General features: G+C 37.5%; 1 non-coding gene across 1 annotated transcript; it reads left to right on the forward strand.

Moving 5' to 3' along the window:
- Positions 1 to 8,464: 8,464 nt before the first annotated feature.
- Positions 8,465 to 8,571, forward strand: LOC128281103 (small nucleolar RNA R71). Its single transcript, XR_008271318.1, has one exon. It is a non-coding gene; the product is annotated as a small nucleolar RNA R71 (small nucleolar RNA).
- Positions 8,572 to 9,017: the final 446 nt, after the last annotated feature.

The following is a 9,017-nucleotide window of genomic DNA, read 5'->3' on the forward strand; positions in this document are numbered from 1 at the left end:
ACTCGATCCCATTTCCATTCGGTATCATGATTGGTGAAGTAAACTCAGGCACTTGATGTTCCGCTTTCACTTGTTGACATATTAAACACTTGAAACAAAATCGAAATGTCTCGTTTCATGCCATGCCACCAAAACCGCGTCTCGGATCGTTGTACATTTTCGTACTCCGGGTGAATTGACATTCTGCTACAATGAGCTTCGTTCAGAATTGTCGAAATAAGTTCTGAATTTCTTGGAACACACAAACGACTTCTGAACCTCAAAAAATCGTCATCATCAATTTGAAACTCTGATTCCTTATTCGAAACACATTCAACCCGTTTTGCAACCAATTCATCATCGACTTTTTAAGCTTCAAAAATTTGATGAATCAACAATGGTTTGGCCTTTAACTCTGCTACTAACACATTGTCGGATAGAACAGACAAGTATGCATTCATCGCTCGTAAAGAAAACAGTGCTTTACGACTTAAAGCATTCGCAACCACATTAGCCTTTCCCGGGTGATAGTCAATGACAAGCTCATAATCTTTTAATAACTCAAGCCAACGTCTTTGTCGCAGATTCAAGTCTCTTTGAGTCATCAAATATTTGAGACTTTTGTGATCCGAATATACATGGCACTTCTCACCAAATAAGTAATGTCGCCATATTTTCAAAGCGAATATGATGGCAGCTAGTTCGAGATCATGGGTTGGATAATTTTTCTCATGTGGCTTCAATTGTCTCGACGCATAAGCTACAACTCGACCTTCTTGCATCAATACACAACCCAACCCAAGTAAGGATGCATCACTTGTAAATGACAAACTCCTTGCACGATTCGGGCTGCACTAATCTTTGAGCTTGGTCAAATAAGTTTTCGATTGATCGAAACTTTTCGACACCTTTTCATCCATTCAAACTTAACATCTTTACGGAGTAGTTTACGTTATTGGTGTGGCTATCATCGAGAAACCCTTTACAAAGCGTCGTAATGGCGGCAAATCCCAAAAAGCTCAGAACTTGATAATATTTCTCGGAGGCTTCCGGTTAAGTATGGCGAAATTTTGCTCGGATCAACTCGAATACCCGTCACGAGATACCACATGACCCAAGAAGCTAACCTCTCTTAACCAGAACTCACACTTACTGAACTTAGCATATAAATGCTCATCTCGTAAAATCTGCAACACTAATCCCAGGTGTTCAGCATGATCGATTTCATTTCTCGAATAGACCAAGATATCATCGATAAACACGACTACAAATCGATCCAAATACGGTCTGAAGATCTGATTCATCAAATCCATAAATCGCCGGGCGTTAGTGAGCCCAAAGCGGCATCACTAAAAACTTCGTAGTGACCGTATCTCGATTCGAAAGCAATTTGGGTATATCGAGTCTCGAACTCATGGCGATAATAACCCGATCTCAAATCTATCTTTGAAAACACTGAGGCTCCCTTTAGTTGATCAAATAAATCATCAATACATGGTAACGGATATTTATTCTTTATTGTCACTTTATTCAGCTGACGATAGTCGATGCACAACCTCATGGTTCCGTTCTTCTTTTCACAAACAATCTTGGTGCACCCCAAGGTGAGAAACTTGGTCGGCGAAACCTCTATCCATCAACTCTTGCAACCGAGCTTTCAATTCCTTTAATTCCGTTGGTGCCATACGATACGGAGCTATCGAAAGTGGTGTAGTCCTAGGTACAAGTTCGATGCCAAACTCTACCTCCCGAATAGGTGGTAACCGGTAATTCTTGGGAAAAACATCCGGATATTCACAAATCATGGTACCGATTCAAGTTTCTTTTCGATTCTTTATTATCAAGCACGTATGCAAGATACGCTTCACCCCTTTCTCACATATTTTGAGCTAACATTGAGGATATTATTGTTGGCAATCCATTCAAAACAGTAGACTCAACTCTGATTATCTCATTATTTGCACACCTCAAATCAGCAGTCTTACTTTTGCAATTCACTATTGCATCATGTACGGTCAACCAATCCAAACCGAGAATAACATCGAATTCATCAAACGGTAAAAGCATCAAATCAGCCGGAAAGCAGGAACCTCTGATTACTAGGGGACATTTCTTACACACTTTGTCAACCAGTACATAACGACCCAAGGGGTTTGACACCCGAACTACGAACTCAGTAGACTCAACAAGTAAAGTCTTACTGGATGCTAAAGTCTCACATACATATGAATGAGTAGAACCAGGGTCAATCAATGCAATCACATTAGTATCAAAGAGAGTGAAAGTATCGGTAATAACATCTGGCGAGGAAGCATCCTCTCGTGCACGTATAGCATAAGCTCTAGATGGAGCACGAGCCTCAGATCTGGTTGTAGCGTCTCTAGATCCTCTCTGACTGCCACTAGGATTTCCCATATTTCTAGATGGTCTACCTCGAGCAGTAGTAGCACCCGGTTTCCCACTCTGATTTACAATCGGTTCAGAAAATCTCGGGCAATCTTTAATAAAGTGGTCAGCTGATCCGCACTTGTAACAGGAGCGGTCATGGAATCTACAACTCCCCGAATGCCATTTACCACAATACTGGCACTCTGTTACATCTCGACGATCATTTCCAACCTTGGCGGATCAAGTGACTCGTGTACTCACAGGGGGTCGATCACGATCTCGTCTAGAAAAGCCCGAAGTGTCTCTAGTTCGGCCTAAATCATCTCTAAATTTCTTCGATGACTATTGAAAGGGCTTTCCCGAAGATCTCTTACGAAACTCCTTTGCTCTCATATCAGCTTTTCTTTTCTCCTTACTGAGCTCTTCGGCTTTGCAAGCTCGCTCGACAAGTACCACAAATTCTCTGATTTCTAAAATGCCAACATACAGCTTTATATCATCGTTCAGTCCATCTTCGAAACGTTTACACATCACAGCTTTTGAAGAAATGCATTCTCGCGCGTATCGACTAAGCCTTACAAACTTTCGTTCATAGTCAGTAACCGACATGGACCCTTGTTTAAGTTCAAGAAATTCTTTCCGTTTTTGATCATGAATCTCTGGTGATATACTTTTTGAAACTTCGGTTTGGAAAAACTCCCAAGTTACTTGCTCTCTGGGCTGCTTGAAACCAACGTATTCCACCAATAGTAGGCGTAATCACGTAGCAAGGAGATAGTACACTTTAGACATTCATCGGGTGTGCAAGATAGTTCATTAAGTACCCGAATAGTGTTGTCCAACCAAAATTCAGCTTGCTCGGCATCGTCGCTGTCTGTAGCTTTAAATTCAGTAGCCCGTGTTTTGGATTACATCAGCGGGGCTTATTTAACCTTATCTGTCGATTCTTGGAGGTATCGCAGGTGCAGGGGTTGTATTAGTCGGGAATGGGGGTTGTGGAACAGCCGTATTAGTTCGAATATACTGATTAAACCACTCATTCATCACGCTATAAAAAGCCTGTCTAGTTTCATCATTCTGATTACTAGCAATAGGCTGAGAGTCCACCGGCGCTGTCCCTTGTGCGAGAGCAGGCGCTACACTCTCAAGATCATCAGCTACCGCTCGGTTGGGATCGGGATCCATTACTATAAGTAAACACATTTTTAACTGTCAGAAATCACCACACTATCAAATAAACACACAATGGCATGTATAGTTAGACCCGAACGTAGTACGGTAGTCCTAGAATCGACTAAACCGTAGCTCTGATACCAATAAAATTGTAACGCCCCGTACCCGAGACCATTGCCGAAGTCAAACACGAGGTGTTAACAGACTTAATTCATTTACTTACACAGTTCATTTTAAAATTTCCAGACAAGCTGGCTAACTGCATCACAGTCACTTTAAAAATCATATCTTGAGTTCCAAAACTCAAAAACCAATTCCGTAAATTTTTCCTGAAACTAGACTCATATATTCATCTATAAATTTTTTTCTAGAATTTTTAGTCAAGCCAATTAGTACGGTTTATTAGTTAAATTCTCCCCTATTTCAGGGTTCAACTACTCTGACCTTCATCTTTTACGACTTTGATATCTCCCTGTGCAGGGCTTCAATACTTATGATGTTTATTTCTAATGAAACTAGACTCAAAAATGAATCTGTACATATAAAGCATGACTTCTAATTATCTCTGGTTAATTTATGGTGAATTTCCAAAGTCAGAACAGGGGATCCAGAAATCGCTCTGGGCCTGTTTCACGAGAACTTAAACATCTCATAAAATACGGCTCATATGGTCTTTTTGTTTCTTTCATATAAAAATAGACTCATCAAGATTCGATTACATAATTTATTCATTATTTAATTACATTTATACTAGTTTTAGTGAATTTTCAAACTCACATCACTGCTGCTGTCAGCATCTATTTTAAGGAAAATTTCACTTATTTCATAGTTTTCCATGAATCAACTAGCAATTTGACATACTTAGCACCAAATATGATCATGATTAACCATTCCAATGTCTAGTCATTACCAAGCATTTCCATACCACTCAATAACCATATATACAAAATGATTATAATGCTATGCTCAAAATATATAAGCCATTTTCGCATGGCTATCCGAATATATACATTACCAAAAGGTACTTAATTAGCAACAAAGGTCAGTCCTATACATGCCATTTTCAAAATTGAACTAAAAGAGTACCAAAAAGTGGCTTAGATAGTGTGGATGACTTCGACTTTGACACTCCCGAGTCCGATAGCTGACGAACAAAATCTATAAAACAGAGAATTAAAGAAGCAGAATAAGCATTTAATGCTTAGTAAGTTTGAGTAATGAAATTATTTACGACTAAAGTATAGCGTTCATATGACTAAATGAATAGTTGCATATACGCATATCCCCAAAATCATACTTACTTCACACCTCAACCAGTATATTCATACACAGGGGATCAAACCTAACTAAAGGCTGGAAGTTGTTAATCAATAGAGCGAATACTATCTAAAAAGGAATTAACTTTTCTGATGCATATACGAAACATACCTTATCGTTTGGATTTTATGAGCATAACAATTGAAATTATTACAGCAAGATTGCTCATTTCAAACCCAAGTACCTTGATTTAGCGGATATAGCAACTCGCACAAATGCCTTGGTCTTAGCCGGATATAGTCAATAACACAAAAGCCTTGGGACTTAGCCGGATATAGCAACTCGCACAAATGCCTTGAGGACTTAGCCGGATATAGTCAATAGCACAAATGCCTTGGGACTTAGCAGGATATAGTTACTAGCACAAATGCCTTGGGACTTAGCAGGATATCATTGAATAATCATGCACATATATCAATAAATCATGACACATCCATATTTCATTTTCATTACTAAAGCTCAAACACAAGACACTTATCAAACCTTACCAATTTCGGCTCAATAGCCACATACAAAGAGCATGATTTTGATTTGCTTTATAACATGATCTCTATCGTATTAACTGCCCGTCATAAGTATAAACTACTCGCCTCAATATATAATTCAAGTAGAATCATTATATCTCCGTTTATTTGTTATGCTATATGTCATGACTTAATCAAATCATAAACTAAGTTCCATTACTCGAAAACTTACCTCGGATATTGTCGAACGATTTCAACCGCTATTCGATCACTTTTTCCTTTCCCCTATCCAACTTTGATCCTCTAAGCTCTTGAGCTAAATCAAACAATTTACTTCTCAATCAAACACAATCATACGGCATTCATATACATTTTAGAATCAATTCATTTGAATCAATTTACCACTTAAGTCTATCACCATTTCGCTTTCAAATTTGTGTTCTTGGTAAGTCACATTAAATTACTACGAATATAACTTTAATACATGTTTATTTTCGAATGTCTCAATGACACAAGGTGTATACATAAGGCACTAACATACATATAAGTATATATATTTTAGTCGATTACTTAAGTTATGCACAACCACGTATTTATATACACTCTCATATTCATTATTATGAATATTGCCGAATACTTAACACCACTAAGGTAAGAATTTACCCAATATCACCTTAATTAATTTCTACTTATACATCAAAATTTCCAATACAAAGTATTTAGCACCTATGCACTTAAACCGAATTTGCAAACACCCATAAACCATGCCCGAATGCCATTTAAACACAAGTCAACAAAACTTCATGATTCCAAATCAAACCCTTAGCAAGAATGCACAATGTCGAACCCTTAGATGATTAACATCTAATTTAGACAATTTAGAACACCTAAACGACACTTGTTCAAAACATTAAACAACTACATGTTCGGCTATTACCATAGGTGCATTAGAAATTTATACTATCAATAAGCTCAACTCCTTAGCTCCTAATCGGTACACTAAGACCATCTTAACTTATTTCTCATCTTGTTAACAAAAACATAGTAAAGCAAGTCTTTATTCACAATTATTATCAATTCATCCATCCACTAGGGACATAGCCTAATGTTCAATAACAAACTCCTCCTTTATCAAATACATATTCGGTAAGAACATGGTAACTTATACTACATCAAATTTAAGCATATAAATTACTCAAACACAATCAAATTCACATTCGGTCTTGGTACATAATAAGGTAGCCGATTCTTTTCCCTTAGCACCCAATGCTCACTTATGATTATTTGTATAGTTCAAACACTCATCTACCATTGTTCATCTAAATTTAGCATGAAACAACAACCATCACCCTTATTAATTACCATAGCCGAAAGCCCTAATCATTCCCACAATAAAAAATTCAACATGGGTTACTAAAATAACTTGGTATCTCATTCAAGATTAACCAAAATTTCAAGAATTAACATAACTTCTTACCTTAATGTTAACTTAAGGTGACCGAATGCTTTTCTCCCATCTTCCTCTTTACATTCGGTCAAGAAGAAAGAAAATGCAAGCTTTGTTTTCATCACCCTTCATTTCCTTATTTCAATTACTTTTTTTTTATGTTATAAAATATAAAGCTACTAACTAATAATTAATACATATTATATGTATATAACCCATCATGGCCGGCCACTACTTATCATAAGTGGAAATTTGACATGCAACCCATTGTTTTTATAACATGAACTAATAGATCCTTATAGATTAACCTATCACATTTCAAAAGTGTCACACATGAGTCCTATTATCTAAATTCACATGCCATCGACTAAATCGAAGCTTAAAACTTTCACACATTCATATTCACATATTTTAGACAATAAATATCATATTCAAATACTTCGGTGACTAAGTTTAGCGGTCTCGAAACCGCTTTCCGACTAAGGTCAATTTAGGGCTATCACACGTGTTGATTTCGTACATTGGCCCATTTCCTCCATTTTTTGCCCTTTTCTCGTTCCTTTTAGTCTCCTATGCTCACCTAAGTATAAAACATGAAATTAAGGCATTAGGAGCATCGAATTCACAAAATCTAAGGAAAAATCATCCATAAAATGTGCTAAGCATAGAATAAAATATGTATAAATTACAGTTTATCACCTTTTGTTTGTTAGAAGCTCCTTTAAGAATTCCGCATATGTAGGCATCTGCAGTATATCTTCAACAAAAGGTAAGTTAATATGCAGTTGTTTAAAAAGTTCAAGAAATTTACTAAATTGTGCATCCATGCAGTCTTTCTTCAACTTTGCTGGGTATGGGATTGGTGGTTTATATTCTCTTGGCACTAAGTTGTCAATTTTTTTGGGTTCAACCTCCTTTCTATCAACTTCTTGTGGTGGCTTCTTTTCAGATTCAGCTAACACTTTCTCACTCCTTAGTGTAACTGCTTTCACGTGCTCTTTTGCGTTGGGTTCAGTGTTACTTGGCAGGCTACTTTGTAGTCGTTCAAAAATCAACTTGGCGAGCTATCCAATCTGAGTTTCAGGCCCCTGGATTGATGCTTTTTGATTTTTGAGTGTCGTCTCAGTATTCTAAAAATGAGTTTCTGACACCGAGATGAATTGGTTAGCATCTCCTCAAGGTTCGGCTTTTTCTCCTGCTGGTACGGTGGTTGCTAAAAGCCTGGAGGGGGTGGTAGTCTTTGATTTCCTTAGCCTCCCCATGAAAAATTTGGGTAGTTCCTCCAACTTGATTGTTTTGAGATCGAGGATTATTACCCATGTAATTTGACTACCCATTCTCCATGTTGTGGCCATAAGGTGGGTATTCTAAACTGCTTGATCCACCTCCACATCCTTCGCACTGCATTACTAGGTGAACCTGTGAAGAACAAAGAAAACCATCAATTTTCTTATTCAAGAGTTATACCAGATTAGAGAGCATGGTGATCGAATCAACATTATAAACACCGGCTGTTTTTGTTGGCTTTGTCCTCATGACTTGCCACTGATAGTTATTCAGTGACATCTCCTCTATAAATTCATAAGCATCTTCAGGTGTCTTATTATTGATGGTTCCGCCAGCAGCTGCGTCAACCATCTGCCAAGTCGAAGGGTTCAGGATATTGTGAAACGTTTGGACCTGTAGCCAGAATGGTAACCCATGCTGAAGGCATCTATTCAAAAGGTCCTTATATCTCTCCTATGCATCATAAAGTGTTTCTAAATCCATCTGTATAAAAGAAGAGATATCATTACATAATTTAGCTGTTTTAACCGGCGGAAAATATTTTAATAAAAAACTTTTCAATCATTTGTTCCCAAATAGTGATTGACCCCCGTGGCAATGAGTTCAACCACTATTTATCATTATTCCTCAACGAAAAAGGGAATAACCTAAGGCGAATGGTGTCATCAGAAACGCCATTAATTTTAAATGTATCACATAGTTCCAAAAAGTTTGACAAGTGAGCGCTGGGATCTTCGTCCTGCAAACCATCAAACTGAACAAATGGTTGGATCATTTAAATGATATTAGGTTTCAGTTCAAAATTATTTGCAGCAATAGCAAGTCTAACTATGCTCGATTCAGTTCCTATTAAAGAAAGTTTAGCATAATCATACAGAGTGTGCAGAGCAGGATTCTGACTAATAGCAATCGCAGGAGGTAGTGGATTTTCTTGGTTTTTAACCATCTCCTCGGTTATGGTG

The sequence above is a fragment of the Gossypium arboreum genome, chromosome 9 (genome assembly GCF_025698485.1).
Source record: "Gossypium arboreum isolate Shixiya-1 chromosome 9, ASM2569848v2, whole genome shotgun sequence".
In the NCBI taxonomy this organism is placed as follows: domain Eukaryota; kingdom Viridiplantae; phylum Streptophyta; class Magnoliopsida; order Malvales; family Malvaceae; genus Gossypium; species Gossypium arboreum.